Source organism: Narcine bancroftii, chromosome 8 (genome assembly GCF_036971445.1).
Source record: "Narcine bancroftii isolate sNarBan1 chromosome 8, sNarBan1.hap1, whole genome shotgun sequence".
NCBI lineage: Eukaryota > Metazoa > Chordata > Chondrichthyes > Torpediniformes > Narcinidae > Narcine > Narcine bancroftii.
Genome location: NC_091476.1, coordinates 41,642,590 through 41,660,579, shown reverse-complemented (window position 1 = coordinate 41,660,579; position 17,990 = coordinate 41,642,590).

Genomic DNA, 17,990 nt, shown 5'->3' with positions numbered 1-17,990 from the left:
TGAAGCTCCTCAACACATTGGTGTTGAGCTTCAGATTCCAGCACCTCCAATCTCCTTTGTGGCTCCATGTAATGAATTATTACGTTTTCAGAAAACTTTGCAAATGGTGGACCAGTCACAGAATCATGCAGTTTGGAACAGGCCCATTGACCCAACTTGTTCATGTCAATCAAGATGATGATCTAGGCTAGTCCCACTTCCCTGCATTTGGTCCATATCCTTCTCAACTGTTCCTATCTATATACATTATCTGTCTAAATGTCAATTGAAGGTTGCAATAGTAACCACTTCCACAGCTTCCATTGTCAGCTTGCTCCAGATACAGTGAACTTTGGGGGGGGGGGGGTAATCCAGTATCTGTAGGATTGGGAAGATTAATGTCTCGACCATAATCCCTCTGCCTTCTACAAGCACCTCTAAGGGAACGTCAGCACCTATTTACTTTCTCACAATGTTGTGGGCGATATTCTCCGCAATGAAAAGCTGTGGGATGTAATGGAAGAAAACCAATTCAATGGTGAACCCATGTAATCTGATTTGGTGAATTGCTTTGTGAACAATAAGGGATAACTACACTCATTTAAGGACTCATTTGCACATTTTCTTGACAGTTTATAGTTACTGGTCCTCTACCGGCATCACCTACGGCTCCTAGAATGCTTCCATCAACGCTGTCTCCACTCCATCCTCAACATTCATTGGAATGGCTTCATCACCAACATCAAAGTACTCGAGCTGGCAGAGTCCGCAAGCATCGAATCCATGCTGCTGAAGACCCAGATGCGCTGGGTGGGTCACGTCTCCAGAATGGAGGACCATTGCCTTCCCAAGATCGTGTTCTATGGCGAGCTCTCCACTGGCCACCGAGACAGAGGTGCACCAAAGAAGAGGTACAAGGATTGCTTAAAGAAATCTCTTGGTGCCTGCCCCCTTGACCACCGCCAGTGGGCTGATACCGCCTCCAACCGTGATTCTTGGCACCTCACAGTTCGGCGAGCAGCAACCTCCTTTGAAGAAGAACACAGAGCCCACCTCACTGACAAAAGACAAAGGAGGAAAAACCCAACCCCAACCCACCAATTTTCCCTTGCAACTGCTGCAACCATGCCTGCCTGTCCTGCATCGGACTTGTCAGTCACCAACGAGCCTGCAGCAGACGTGGACATACCCCTCCATAAATCTTCATCCGCGAAGCCAAGCCAAAGAAAAAAAATAGTTACTGGTATAGAAATTGTTAAGCCAGGCTTTAAAAGAATCTCATGGTTGTGTGTGATGTCATAATTCCTACGATAATAAATTTGAACTTTGAACCTCTCTGCTTTGGTTTTGTGTGCTGTGAGATAAACTAGTTCCACCTCAGGCTGGACCTCAAGACCTTGAACAGGAATAGACTTTGACAGTGGACATTGAACAGATAGATCAATTGGGTGGTTCCAAACTGCATTCTCAATGCCCTGCAGACTGCATGCAACTCTGCTATCAGTTATGCTGTTAAAATGTTCATAGAACAAATGCAATCAAACACGTTTTTATCAAATTATTGATATATATTCGCTATTTTGTATGGAAGGTCACTGAGGTCTTGCTTTCCTCTATCGACAATGTCTACAGGGAGCAGTGCATAAAGAGGGCCCAGAGGATCATCAAGGACCCTTAACGTCCTGCCTGGAGTATATTTGAGACACCACCTTCAAGGAAGAGGTACAAGAGTGTAAAAACCAGGACTGCCAAATTGGGAAACAGCTGTGGGGAGACTGTTGAACAATTCTAGAAACCCATAAATTTTTTTTTGAATCGTTAGGCATATATCTTATTTGTGTATTGGGTGAACTGTTTGTCGGTATGTGTGTGCACTATGGTCCAGAGATACACAGTTTCATCAGGTTGTATACATATATGTACAATAAGATGGCACATTGGAAAACTTTGTTATGTGTGCTATCCAGATATATCAACTCATACTGAAGTACAACATGCACTGCAAAATGAAACATAAGTGAAAATGGATTTAATAGAATGTTGTTAGCAATCCTGCTCATGATAGAGATCTAAAAGAGTAGATGATTGTTGGAAATATAAGGAAAGAATGTGCTGGCAGCAACTCACAACAGGTTGTCACATTCCAGTGGGCTTTCAATAACTACTGGATCAAATCTGAAATAAAGTTGGGGGGAGGTGGGGAGCATAGAGAACATTTTATTGTTTCAGTTGAAGAGACGAAATGGCGCAAGAAATTTCGAATGCATGAGATTCAGACAAGGGCAATGAGAGCAGGTGCTTGTGATGGCGATGAATGAAATAAACATGAAGCAGTTCAGTTGAATCAAAGTTCCACATTCATGAGCAAATTAATCTTATCATCTCATGCTTGAGAGGGGCTGTGAAAGCTGCCATGTCTCTAGTCATTGAGAAAATGTCAGCTGAATAGTACTGTTTTCACATCACAATTAAGTTACTAAAATTGGTCATTTAAATTATAGATATAGACATTGTGTGTAATACCACTATCTGATTAAGATAGCAAAAGAAAAATTATAGTTATTAATATTTCACAGAAGATTACCCTTTTTATCAAGTGCATTTCAACCAAAGAATTTGATTCATTATCTATTAACTGAATGATTAATGAATTGACACCTTTGGTTTTATTGTCAGTTTTGTTGATACAATTGTCAGTGTTATACAATAATGTATAATTTCTTCCACACACTGCCACTGATGAATAGAGCTAAGTGATATTTCACTGCAATTTCACCAAATGGGCTTTACTGGAACTGCAGCCATTTCAATTAGGCAATAATAGCTGTAAAATGAGACGATACTGTGAACATTCATTATAGATATCCTGTTGTACATCTGTTGACATTTCACAAGTCCAGGCTAATACTCTTCATGATTCCTGAACAGTAACTTGCTGTGGATATCTTGAAATAATTCTTCAGGTTGCTAGGTTACCTAATTTATAAAGATTTTCAGAAAGCACTTCAACCTTACGCCCATGCAAACAGGAATGGAGCATTTATCTCTTCAAGTTTTTTTTTAAATAATTTTAACTAATCAATGGCTTATCTGCACCTGAACTCCATTTCCATATCCTTGGGCTGCAGTTAATGAACAAAAGTCCTCCATGAAGCTTTCAAATGACCACCGTCTTCCTTGGCCTTCTTAGCGATAGAATTCCAAATTTCTCTTCAGATGAGGGGGTTATTTGCTTCCTCCAGGTCTATTTAAATTTAAAGTTTGACATACAGCACAGTTACAGACCCTTCTGACCCACAAGCCCATTCTGCCAAATTATATTCAATTCACCTACAAGGGTTGGAAGGGTGGGATGAAACCAAAGCAGAAAGCATTGGATTCAAACCCAGGTCACTGCCACTTTTGAGGTTCAAAGTTCAAATGTATTATCATTAGTCATGATTATCTTCTGGATGATTTGGATGTTATGATTATATTACCCTTGAAACAAGCATAGAATTCCTTGAAAATTGCCACATTTTGATGGAGAAGAAGGTGTTAGTATATTTGATTTCATTGGTCAAGGTATTGAGCAGAGGAACTGGGATATCATGTAGCAACTCAATAATGACATTGGTGATACCACTCTCAGAAGCTATAGAAAAAAAATGAAATTAAGCTGACAAGGGTGCAGAAAAAATGTGGCATTTCCCTAGTGTTTCCTACCAAACATTTTACTTGTACTACGCAAAGTATTCTGTGGGGACGCATCACTATATGGGACAGGAACTGCTCAAGACTGCAAGAAATTTCAGAGAATTGTGAATGCAGCTCAAGCATCACACAAAACAACCTCCCTTCCATCAACTCCACCTACACTTCCTGCTGCCCCTGCAAAGGAGAAAATGCCCCACCTCATGAATCACCTCTCATCCCTCCTGTCAGGCAGAAGATCCACACCACTAGGTACAAGGAGAGTTTCTTCCTGCTGTAATCAAAATTTTGAATGGATCTTTCATCAGTAAATGAAGTTCCGTTATACTGTTTTAACTGAACCATTTCTCAGTTACACTCTGCTCCTCACTTTTGTTTTATGAATGCCATGCCTGTTGTACTTGAGTTGATGTGCCTGGATAGCAAGTAAAACAAACTTGTTCATTATGTCTCATTGCATGTGACAATAAACAATTCAATTCCATTCAAATTAGGATGATACTGGAATTGTGGGTTTCCAAATTGGAAGAAGTTGGATTAGGTGGGGCTTTTCTCCCTTGAGTGTAGATGAACTTATAGGGCTTTATAAAATCATAAGGAGTTTAGATATGGTAAAGAGTCTTTTTTTTTTCCTGGGGATTCTAAAACTAGAAGGCATAGGTGCAAGGTGAGAGGAGAAGATTTAAAAGGGACGTGAGGAGATCTTAAAGAATGGTGGGTATGATCACATAGAGAGTGGTGGGTATATGGAACAAGCTGCCAGAGGAAGGGGTAGATGCATGGATAACCACAATGTTTAGAAGATGTTTAGGCAGGTGCAAGGATAGGAGAGACTTAGAGGATTATAGACCAAATGCAGGCAATGGGACTTGCTTAACTGGACAACATGGTCAGCATGGGTAAGTTGAACCCTGTTTCCATGATGCAAAGCTTCCAAGCTCAAGGAAGCTTCTGTTAGTTTAAGGCACCATCTCTAAAGTAATGGAATAAATCTTCCAATTGCAGGAAATAATTTTCTTCTGCAGCAGTTGTCTTATCCACCAGGAGGTGAATTAGTTGACTAGTTGAGACATTCACCTTTTTAAATGTTAAATTTCATTTACAAAACTGATTCTGACCATTTAAATCTGTGCCACCCAATTAGCCTTCAACCGGGTACATTTGGAGGGTGGGCGGAAACTGGAGCACCCAAAGGAAACCCACGCATACACGTGGAGAGTGTGCAAACTCCTTACCGATTCAAAAAGTTGCTGGTGATATAATCGTGTCCCACTAACCATTATGCTAGCTGAGTCAGCCTATTGTCTATTTGGATGGTTTATTTTTGTCAAGTGAATAGAGAAAAGTAAAAACCTTGTTTTTGTTTGCCATCCAAGCAAGTTAACCCATGCATGGACACAGGGGAAATGCAAAATAAAATGTAGAACATAATACTGCAGAGGAAAATCCAGGTAAAATAGAGCAAGGGATGCCACATGTTATCGAGTTTTTTTGTGTGTACAAGAGATCCATATGAGAACTGCAAGAAAGAAGCTGCCGTTGAGGTTGAGTGTTTTCAAATTCTGGTATTGTCTGTCTGATGCGAGAGGGTAGAAGAGAGTGACCAGGGAGAGAGGAGTAGTTTAATATGTTGGGTGCTTTCCTGAGGCAGTGGGAAATGTATACAGAGTCAGTGGAAGGGCTGTTGGTTCGTAGGTTGGTCTGAGCTGCACTCACAACTGCTGTTTCTTGTGGTCTTGGGCAGAGCAGTTCCCATACCAAGCTGTGATGCATCTGCACAGGGTAGTTTCTATGGTGCATCAACAAATATCACGAAGAGTCATTGGGGACAAGCCAAGCTTCTTTAGTCCTCCAATACAGTAGGTATTATTGACCATTTTTATCCATAGAATGACAATTGACATGTCAATCAAAAGACCAAGGTTTAATATAATTTAATCTTTATTACCACTCAGATTAATTAAGCATACAGCTAACTTCTAATAACTTCACTTTGATTTACTCTTCTGCCTTTTCAAATTTTACAGATATGTAAAATTCACAGCTTGGTCTTAACATTCTCGCAGTGTGAGATGAATTGGTCAGATTCCCTCAGGGGGTCGCAGTCTTCTTTGAGTTTCAAACTCACGGCTTGTTTTTCCCATGGCTTCTCCCTGGAAGTTTTTGCTCTTTTTCAAGTTTTAAGTGTGCTTATTTGTCACAAGCAGTGGCGGATTAACCATCAGAATGAGTAGGCTTCAGCCTGGGGGCCCAAAAGGGAGGGGAACTTGGCAGGAACGGGGACATTGGGCTCCCGACAGAGAGAGGACCTTGGGCTCCTGAGCAGGAGCTGAGGCCTCAGGCTCTACAATTCTTTTGACCCAAAATTCAATCGAAACCCCCACCCCCACATTTAATGACCCTCTTTCGACCTTCTGGCACATTTACCCCTTGGATAGTCCCATCGACCCCAAGGGGTCTTGACTACTTTGGAGACCCCTATTATGTTTTTTAAAGTAACCTAACCACTTTGTTCTATTCCACGAAGGATGGGGCGGGGGGGGTGGGGGGCAAGGTCAGGGAGGGGTTTTACTAAAGCTCAGCCTAGGGACCTGGATTGTAGTTAATTAACCACTGGTCACAAGATACCAAGAGCAGTGAGAGGGGTTCTTCCGCAAACAGAATAACAAGTAATCTCGAACATTCCTACAGCTGTAAAGAGCAAAATATACAGAGTGTAGGATTACAATGAAAAGGAAGATCAATTAGCACCAAGGAATGGCAGCGTGAGAACACTGGAGAAACTCAGCAGCATCCTTGAAAAGCAGGGGACAGTCGAGTTTTCTGACCTGAACCATTCGGCAGGAGTGCCAAAAATCTAGTAGATGTCCAAATAAAAAAAGTGGGAGGTAGAGCACAGGTGATAGGTGGATGCAGGTGAGGGCATAGAATAAGAGAAAGGGGGCTGAGAGACAATGTGGGGGAGAAGGCAGGCAGCTCTCTGATAGAAGGAGGAAAGTAAGGGGCTGGGGAGCTGAAGGAAGGGAGATGGAGGGATTAGGGAATGAGAGAGGCCAGGGAGGGGGTAAATGGAATATTTAGAATTTGATATCCCTCCCAGAGGCCTACACTTCAATTCCACACACCATTCCCACATCTACATGTCTGTCCAAGGCTCCATGTACTGCCTAGCTGAGTCACTAGTAAATTGGAGGAACAACACCTGATATTCAGCCTTGGCAGTTTCCAACCTGACAGCATCAATATGGTCCTCCAATTTCAGTCAGGTGAGGTGGTAGAAGCATATATGTTTAAGTATCGAGACAGATACATGAACAGGCTCAGAAGGGTATGTGCCTACTGTAGGCAAATGGGATTAAGGTAGGTGGGCACAAAGTTCAACATGGGTATAGTCAAACAAAGGCCCTGTTTATGTGTTGTGCAGCTCAATGACCTTGTGATAGAATCACATTTCTTTACTCACTTTTCCCTCTTTTTTTAATTTCACAATTGCTTCGTCCAGTTTTTAAAAAAAATTTAATGTAACCTAAGAGGATGCTAGAGGACACACATTTAAGTTGAGGTCTGATGAAGAGACGGGTGTGGCAAGTTTTTATTACACAGAGAGTGGTGGGTGCCTGGAATGGGCTGCCAGGAGTAGTGGTAGAAGCAGATTGTACCATTTAAGAAGCTTCTTGATAGTCATGTGAACATACGCCAAAGGCAGGCAGCAAAGTTTTACTTTAATCTGGGCATATGTTCAGTGCAGACGTATGAGCTGGAGGTTCTGTTCCTGTGCTGTACTGTTCGATACCTAAATCAGCCATTTTCAATGTGAGTCCAATGGCTCCCTCTGAGGACTACAGCACATTTAAGTAAAAATCTTTTTCTTTCATAACATCAATATTTTTTATGTCGTCGGGAGGAGAGATGTGCAGAAGAAACCAAAACTTGACTGCTTCATAGGGAAAGGGGTCATAAACTTTGAGCAGAGCCCTAAAGGGGCCAGAGCCAAACAAAGGTTGGTCTAAACTAACAGTAAAAACACAATCCTGGAGAAATTCAGCTGGTCAAACTGTGTACTTTATTTATTACTGAATTTTTTTCTGTACTTGAGCCCAAAACTTTGGTTACTGTATGTATCTTTACCTTTACAACCAACTGAAAAACCTCACAAAGATTAGCGTATACAGAGCCGTTGTCATACCCACACTCCTGTTCAGCTCCGAATTATGGGTCCTCTACCGGCATCACCTACAGCTCCTAGAACGCTTCCACCAGCGTTGTCTCCGCTCCATCCTCAACATTCATTGGAGCGACTTCATCACCGACATCGAAGTACTTGAGATGGCAGAGGCCGACAGCATCGAATCCACGCTGCTGAAGATCCAACTGCGCTGGGTAGGTCACGTCTCCAGAATGGAGGACCATCGCCTTCTCAAGATCGTGTTCTATGGTGAGCTCTCCACTGGCCACCGAGACAGAGGTGCACCAAAGAAGAGGTACAAGGACTGCCTAAAGAAATCTCTTGGTGCCTGCCCCATTGACCACCGCCAGTGGGCTGATCTCACCTCAAACCGTGCATCTTGGTGCCTCACAGTTCGGCAGGCAGCAACCTCCTTTGAAGAAGACCGCAGAGCCCACCTCACTGACAAAAGACAAAGGAGGGAAAACCCAACCCCCAACCCCAACCCACCAATTTTCCCTTGCAACCGCTGCAACCGTGTCTGCCTGTCCCGCCTCGGACTTGTCAGCCACAAACGAGCCTGCAGCTGGCATGGACATTACCCCTCCATAAATCTTCATCTGCGAAGCCAAGCCAAAGATAATGTACAAAGTAAGAGTCTTTAAATGAGTCTCTAATTGTGGGTTGTTTTGGAGCATTGGGACCAGAGTGACTCTCAGTGGCAGGCTGCCCCCCCCACCCCACCCCACCCCCCCACCGCCAAGATATATTCCTTCCTTTTAAGAAAGATAGGCAAATAAAAGAAACAGGAAAGTTTGAAAAAATAACAACCTTTAAAAAAGAAAGAAAAGCCAACATTTGCAAATGGAACTTGTTGCACAGTTGCTGGTCTAAACTAACACTGCATGGCAGAATTGGGTAATCAGTGAAATCATTTCACTGATTCAATGATCAAGATGGACTGCGGAGGTTGGTGTTAGGATTGAGGGCGAGTGGGATAAGGGATAAGGAAGATGCACCTTCGTTTATCATTGGAGATTTCACCCTCATTCACGATACTTATCATAGGGCTGCAGGAGATTAATCTGTGACCTTCGAAAGACTGGCTGCAGAGTGCAATGTGCGAAAAGGTTATGGAACATGTGCATTTATGTAGCAAGTTTCTTGGCCTCAAGATGTTCTAGATACCCTGAAGGTTAATATTCAGGGAGAGTCAATGGTGAAAAGAGGAATAGAAGATAAGAGCAAGGATGTGAGGTTGAGGCTTTACAAGGCATTGGAATAGTGTGAACAGTTCTGGGTTTCTCATTTAAGAACAAATATGCTGACTTAAGAGAGGGTTCAGAAGAAGTTCAAAAGTATGATTCTGGGTATCATATGAAGGTATCCAACAGGCTCTTGGTCTGTACTCGTTGGAATGTAGGAGAATAAGGGCACAATTTCAGGATTGAAGGATGTCCACTTAGAACAGAGATGCTTCCTTTAGCCAGAGAGTCATGAATTAGTGGAATTTGTTGCCACAGACGGTTGTGAAGGCCACATGACGGCACGTATGAGAGGGAGAGGCCAATAGATTCTTGATTAGCCATGGCATCAAATGTTATGGAGGCTGGGCAGTGGGGCTGAGCGGGGAAATAGATCAATTCATGATTAAATGGCGGGGCAGACTTGATGGGATAAATAGCCTAATTCTGCTACTAATAGTCTTAGGGAGATGGATTGCAGAAAAACACTTTTAAAGCATGCATGGGAAACCTGGCAGCCAATGTGTACACAGCAAACTCTCATCAGGAATGAGGAGATAATAATTAGATAAGTTTATTATCATATACGTGAGTACAATGTATAGATGCACTGAAATTCTTACTTGCTGCAGCCACATAGGCACATAAGATATACCATCATCAATAGCATAAATCAAATTACCATAATGTCCAAGACAGAAAAGAGAGAAGTAATATAAAAGGAGAGATAAGTAAATGTTCACAGCTGCAGTTGCTCCATGTGAAAAAAAATGGTGTTTCAATCTTGTGGACAGATCTTTTGGTGGTGCAAGGGAGAGAGTAGCATGCGGAGCCTGATAACTGTTAAATAAAAACTATTTGTGGATCTAGAAGTGCTGGACGTCTGACTGCTCTTCTTTCTGCTTGAAGGTAACAATGAGAAGTGGTTGTGACCAGGGTGGTGAAAGTCCCCTATGATGTTGGCTGCTTTGTTGAGGAAGTGTCTTACTAAGATATCTCAATGGTTCAGCGAACTGTGCATTTGATGGACTTGGCTGGGTTTACTCATTTCTGCTGCCTTTTGCATTCTTCGGCACTGAATAGATCTCAGCTGCTCGACTTGAAGTGATGCCTGATCTCATCAAAGATCTAGTTGGTTTAATGCATGGACACTTGGTTTGATTTTTGTTTTGGTCAGTCCTATACTTTAGCAAGGCTCTGTTTTGAAGAGCAGGGAATATTAGGAGGAGGAAAGAAAGTGTTTGATGTACTTCCAATATTGAAGTTAATGCTTTCAGAATGTGTAAAGTCACAAAGTGAAAGAGCCATCTCCAATCATTATTGGGTTTCAGGTGAATGACAGGAGACTTAGTAGAAACATTTATTAAGCATTTTTAATAGCACAATCTTAGACGGAAAGGTAAATATGTAATTTAAAAAGTAAAATTGATTTCCATAATGCAGATGCTGAGATGCTTCTGATTGATTTGTGACAAATAAATTTAGAGAATCATTCAGTACAGGCATGGCTATTGTAGTGGTTAACACAACACTATTACAGCATCAGCGATTGGGGTTCGAATCTACTGCTGGCTTTAAGGAGTTTGAATGTTCTCCTTTTAATCATGTGGGTTTCCTCCAGGTGCTCCGGTTTCCTCCCATGTTCCAAAGACATACAGAGATAATGGGTCAATTGGTCTCACAGGTGTATTTGAGAAGCATGGGCTTAAGGGCCTGAAGGGCGTGTTATCTTGCTGGATAGCTTTATATTTTTTAAACGGCTTCTTCCACCAAACTCATCCATGATGATCAAGTTGTCATTTTTGCTCAGTTCCATCTTCCTGCATTTGGCTCATTTTCTTCGGAGTCCTTTCTCTCCATATTGCTAAATAGACCAGAGGCTTGAAGACGAAAGAGACTGCAGATGTGGTCAACAACTGGACCAAAATTAGCAGACTGCTGGAGGATTCCTCAAGTCAAGCAGAATCCATGGAGGTAAAGGGATAGATAACGTTTTGATCCTGCACAAGCTGGTCCTAATGTAGGGTCTCATAGACCATTCAAAGTTCAAAGTTCAGATTTATTGTCAACATGACATCACATACAACTCTGAGATTCTTTTTCCAGGCAGTATATATATTTATATGTTGATAGTGTAAAGAATGTACTCAAGGAAAATAAAAACCATGCAAAAGAGAGGTGTAATAGGGAAAGAAATGCAAACAAACTGTGCAATGCAGAAAATAAATATTCAATAATAAATAATGTGAAAAGTAAGAGTCCTTAATTGAGTCTCTAATTGAGTTTGTTGTAGAGGAGCCTGATGATGGAGTTGTTGCTGAATCTGGTGGTGCAAGTCTTGTGGCACCTATATCTCTTTCCTGTGTGCAGCAGGCAGAACAGAGCGTGTCCTGGGTGGTGTGGTACTTTTGACTCTACGGACGCTGCCTGATCCACTGATTTCCAAGTTCGGACACTTCTAAGATAGCTGCATTCCTTGCAAAATAAAATCTCTATACCTGCAGTATTAGATAGCTGAACGATATCTGACATTTTACCATGATCTTTAGAACTCTAAATATTAACATCCTGAGTGACAACTGAGTACAGGGTTTTACAGGAGATGCCTTCATGTTATATTTTAGGGCTAATGGTCTCTCATTCTTGGCCAGTTTAATTGATCTGAACTCCAATTCATGCTTGGAAATGATATTAATCAACTGCATTATTAATTCTGTTGGCATATGAGTGTTCAAATAACTGATGCTAAAACAAGCACTCTGCCTATAAAATTTAATCTGTCCTCATTACATGCAGCAGTCAGAATATAGGGCACCTTTTAATGAATCCTAACATTTTATGACTCACTAGGAACTGAGTTGTCCTTGGTTCAATCAAATAAAGAATCATTCATTCAGTGAAATATTCCAAGTGCAAACAAACAGTCTCATGGAAAGTGGACAATGCTTGCATCTTGCACACATATTCGGGAAAAAAAAAGATGTCTCAAGGATGTGCCCAGGCATTGAGTTAGAAAATTGTTGCTTTATTTTAATTTATTTTTTTTAATTTTTCACACTATGAACCATATTAACCAAAATACACACAAACGTTTCCCTCTTGAATATACACAGTGTCATTTTGTCTCCTTTCCCTCCCCCCTCCCTTCCCTCCCTCCTTCCCACCCACCCACTAAACGTTCAACATATACAATGCAATAAACCCATTAAACAATGTCATCACACAATGAAAATAAACAAGAAGGTTGTGTCATCTCCTTTTACACACTGGATCAGTTCATTTCGTCTTCTTCTCATTCTATCATTTTAGGGGGTGGAGGTCCACAGTAGGCTCTCTCTGTTGTGTTCCATGTATGGTTCCCAAATTTGTTTGAATAGTGTGACTTTATTTTTTAAATTATATGTTACTTTTTCCAATGGAATACATTTATTCATTTCTATATACCATTGCTGTACTCTCAGACTCTCTTCTGATTTCCAGGTTGACATTATACTTTTTTTTTGCTACAGCTAAGGCTATCATAATAAATCTTTTTGTGCTTCATCCAGTTTGAGGCCTAATTCTTTAGTTCTTATATTACTTAGAAGAAAGATCTCTGGATTTTTTGGTATGTTGCTTTTTGTGATTTTATTTAATACCTGGTTTAGATCTTCCCAAAACTTTTCCACTTGCTCACATATCCAAATTGCATGTACTGTTGTTCCCATTCCATTCTTACAGTAAACACGAGGTTACGCATGATACAATATAATTGGTTGCACAGGCTATATATCACGCCCCAAAAGTTAAATAAATGGGACCCAACAGTATCAGTCAATTGTTTAGAAACCAACTCCAGAAACTTCAATGTTGAAGTTTGAAGCTGTAATATGGGAGGGCCGCACTGTCAAAGGCACTGTGTTGGAAATGCAAAGTAAGATTAGGGTCTTGGAGCAAAAAAAAAACAACCTGTTGGAGGAAATGAAAACATTCTTTTCCTCCAATAGATGCTGCTCGACCTGCTGAGTATCTCCATCAGATTGTTTATTGCTCCAGATTCCCACATTGGCAGATTCCCATGTGCCTCAAAATCATTGACCTCTCTGATTATCTGACATCATCTTGCAGAATAATGGAGTACCTAATTTTATGCCCAGCCATAATCTTACTTTTAGTCAACCAGAATAATTATCATGATCATGTGATCACAAAATAACAAACATTTCAGGCCTGGGCCTTCATTAAAGACTTGGCAAAGAGTCCAGGCTCAATACCTTACTTCCTTTGGACATTGCCTGACCTTCTGAGTTGCTCCAACTTATTTGTGTATGGCACTCGACTCCAGCAGATTTTAAGGCTTTACTCCAAAGAGATTTACGATTGAGCCCAAAAAAATTGAGGAGATAAAGATCCAGGAAACAGTGATGATCAATGATTTCAAAACAAACTTGGATTTGCACTCACAGGAAATACAATTACAAGACCACAGACATAATGCAAGGTAGTGGGATTGATGGGATTGTCTTGCAATGGAATAGAATTAATGGCCCAATTGGCCATCTTCCAAGCAACAATATCTCACTGACTCCACACAGAGGTTTTGGAAGTGCCTGACTGAATGGTCAATGACCCAATTATTGCTTCAAGAAAGGAATTGAAATGTAGAAATAGATCAGTGGAACAGGATAAGAAATTAAATGGTTTGCTTTTTGACAGAATCAGGATTGAGACCATGAATACAAGTTCCAGTTGCAATAAAGCTTTTAGGAAATGTTGTTTCCCGGAGTCAGAAAACAAAATAAAATGCTGGCAATAATAAAAAGCCATGAGTATGGAACACTGGCGTAGAAATCAATTGGTTCAGCAATGTTCTTCTCCAAAGGAGGTCTGCCATACACACCTGTTTCATCAAGATTGTGATGCAAATCAAACTAACAAGTTGATTTTAAATTTATTTTACAACGGCCAAATGGATCACATAACCAAATACTGGGCAAATAATACCATCTGTTTCTACATACAGAGAACAAGTAAAGTCATTTCTTATTATTAATTGTTCTTGTTTCCGTATCATCTGATAGGTTGCACATAAACTCCTGTTCACATAAATGTGCTGTCCACCTCTGGAAACACACTTACATTGAAGCCACCAAGTCCAAGCCTCATTCCAAAATCTTGAGCATGTAATTCTCTGAAGTCTTACACCAGCATTAACCCTCTTTTGAAAAAGTTTGTGGGAAGATGGTGTGATTCAAGAATACTCGATGTCTCTGAAGTGACTCTCTTTTGCTTTCCTTTCTCTTCTTGGTGGGAGCGCTGGACTAGTTTCACTCTTCATGTGCCTTTATGAGCAAATAGAGGCAAATAAATGTTGTGTATTTGCATTTATAACATAAAGGAATCATGAAGATTAATCTGAAGTCATTCTCTGATGTATACAGACACTACCCAGAAAAAGAAATGTGACAATGTTTTAGAATTAGAGGAGCAAACTGGTAGAGAGATAGCAGATGGCTACAGAAAACATAAAGTTGTGATAGTTAGGATTTTAACTTTGCACATATTGACTGGGACTTCCATATTCTAAAAAGGGTGAATAGCCTGGAGTTTGTCAAATGTGTTCAGGAAAGTTTCCAAATCAAAATATAGAGGTACCAACTAGAAAGAGTGCAATACTGGATTTCCTATTAGGGAACAAGACAGTACAGGTGATGTGAAGGGGAACATTTTGGGTCCAGGGATCATAATGTGATTGGTTCCAGGTTAATTATGGAGAAGGATAGGTCTGGGCCTCGGGTTGAGATTCTAAATTGGAGGAAATGAGAGAGGATCAAGAATACATGGATTTGTTTCAGGTAAGGATGTGCGAGGTAAGTGGAAGACCTTCAAAGGTGAAAATTTGAGAGTTCAGAGTCTGTATGTTCCTGTCAGGATCAAAGCCAAGATTAGAAAGTGTAGGGAACCTGGGTTTTCATCAGATATTGTGGATCTGGTTTGGAAGAAAAGAGAGGTGTATAACAGGTATTGGCAGCATGGAGAAAATGACAACTTTAGGAGAAAAATCTCAAAATGAAAATCAGGAAGGCTAAAAGAAAGCATAGGGTTTCTTTGGCAGACAATGTGAAGGAAAACCCTAAGGGTTTCTACAAGTATATTAAGAGTAAAAGGATAGTAAGGAACAAAACTGATCCCCTTGAAGATCAGAGTGGTCAGCTTTATATGGAGCTAAAGGAGATGGGGAGATGTTTTTTTTTACCCTCAGTATTCACTAAGAAAATGGGCATAGAGTCATGGGAAGTAAGGAAAACAAGCAGTGAGGTCATGGAACCTATACAGATAAAAGAGGAGGAAATGCTTGCTGTCTTAAAGCGAATAAGGAAAGTTAAATCCCCAGGGCCTGTCAAGATTGGACCTTGAACCTTGAGGGAGGGTAGTGCAAAATACAGGGGCTCTAACAAAAATATTTAAACTGTCCTTAGCCACAAGTGTGGTACCAGAAGATTGGAGATAGCTAATGTTGTTCAATTGTTTAGAAATGGCTCCAAAATAACCCTGGAAATTATATGTGGTGAGTCTGACATCAGTAGTCAGTAAATTATTGGGAGGTATACTAAGAGATACTTATTTGGATAGCCAGGGACTGATTATGGGTAATCAAAATGGCTCATGCATGGTAGATCATGTTTAAGCAATCTTGTAATGTTTTTCAAAGAAAGTTGATGAAGGAAAGGCTATGGATATTGTCTGCATGGACTTTAGTAAGGCTTTTGACCAGGTCACGCATGGGAGGTTACTTAGGATGGTTCAAATGCTAGGTATTCGTGGTGAAGTAGTGAATTGGATTAGACAATGATTGGATGAAGAAATTGTGAGTAGTGTTGCATGATTGTTCATCAGATTGGAGGCTTGTGATTAGCAGTAGGCCTCAGGGATCGGTACTGGGACCATTGTTGATTGTCATCTATATCAATGATCTGGATGATGATGTGGTAAATTGGACTAGTAAGTTTGCAAATTGCACTAAGATTGGAGGTGTTGTGGACAGCAAAGAAGGTTTTCAAAGCCTGCAGAGGGATCTGGACCAGCTGGCAAAGTGGCTATAAAATAGTAGATGGAATTTAATGTAGACAAGTGTGAGGTGAGAATTTTTAAAGGACAAATCAAAAAAAGAACATACTCGGTAAATGGTAGGGCACTGAGGAGTGAGGTAGAACAGAGGAATGTGGGAATACAGGAATACAATTTCCTGAAAGTGTCATCACAAGTGGATAAGGTTGTACTTTTGGCATATTAGCCTTCATCAAAGTATTGAGTACAGGAGTTGGGATTTGAAAGTTGTAGAGGACATTGATGAGGCCAATTTTGGAATATTGTGTGCAGTTTTCATCACCTAACTACAGGAAGGATATCAATAAGATAGAGTTACTGCAGAGATTTACTAGGATGTGAGTTACAGGGAAAGGTTAAACAGGTTAGGACATTATTCTCTGGAGTGTAGAAGAATGAGGGGTAATTTGATAGAGGTATTTAAAGTTATGAGGGGGGAAGACAGAGTAAATGAAGAAAGGCTTTTTCCACTGAGGATGAGTGAGATTCAAACAAGAGGATATGGATTAAGGGTGAAAGGGGAAAAGTTTAAGCGAAGCATGATGAGGAATTTCCTCACTCAGAGAGTGGTGGGAGTGTGGAACGAGATTCCAGATGAAGTGGTAGATGTGGGCTCAATTTTAACATTTAAGGGAAATTTGAACAGGTAATATGGATGGGAAAGGTCTGGAGGGCTATCGACCATAGAATCACTAGCACAGAAATAGGCCCCTTCGGCCCTTCTAGTCTGTGCTGAACCATTTTTTTTGCCTTGTCCCACTGACCTGCCCTCAGTCCATAGTCCTCCATACCTCTCCCATTCATGTCCAAATTCTTCTTAAATGTTAAAATTGAGCCCACATTGACCACTTCAGCTGGCAACTTGTTCCACGTCATAATCAAGGTGAAGACAAACCATTATTACATTGATGTGGAATCTTAATGACGTCTCAAGCAATAATTTCCTCCAAATCATCTTGGGGCGTGGAAAATGCTGTTGATCTGCATGACATGTTTTTTTTTTATTTTGCACTCTCTGCTTTGACTTTCAAGGTAACAGAGCTGAATGTGGGCAACATACATCTCCGACTCATGCTCTCACTGGTTGGAACTCCAATTCTTGAACACAAGGTTGAAAAACTGAACTCTCATTGCAGGAAATATCTTGATATGAACATTGTGCTGACTCCAACAAGGCGGCTAGAACTGGCACCAAATCGAAAAGAGTAACAATACTCGATGTTCTTCTCCAGATTATGGGAGCTGATTGGATATGGTGGAAAGAGAGTTGGAAAGAATTTCCTTGAAGCAGACTGATGAATGTAGAAAGTTTGTTAGGTGGAAGAATGAAATAGCTCCTTCATGAACCCCTTTCAATTAACATTGAACTGCAAATAAAGCAGTGTTAGAACTCAAGGACAGAAATAATGCCACATACATTCATTAAACTCTATTGCCTAAGGTCAGGAAACAAAGATAAATGAATACATCCATCCAATGGAAATATTAAAATTGTGTTCTTAATGCTGAAAGTGCCTTTATTTCTCTAAGGTTTCTAAAAGTCAACAACTATTTAATTCAATACCCAAATTTACTCCTGACCTTGAAATTTGCATCATATAAGGAGTCTACAATAATTTAATGCTAATTTGTGCATCCAATGATCTGATTATTTTGAGGTTGTTGATTTTATTTTAATAAAGACACTATAAAAATATCATACTGGACAAATGTACTAGCTATCAAGTGGGTGAATCCTGCATTCATCAGAAATAATATTAGGTTAAATTACGAGGAAAGTATAAATGTGGTTTCTATTCCCCTGAGTATATATCAAGGTGTTC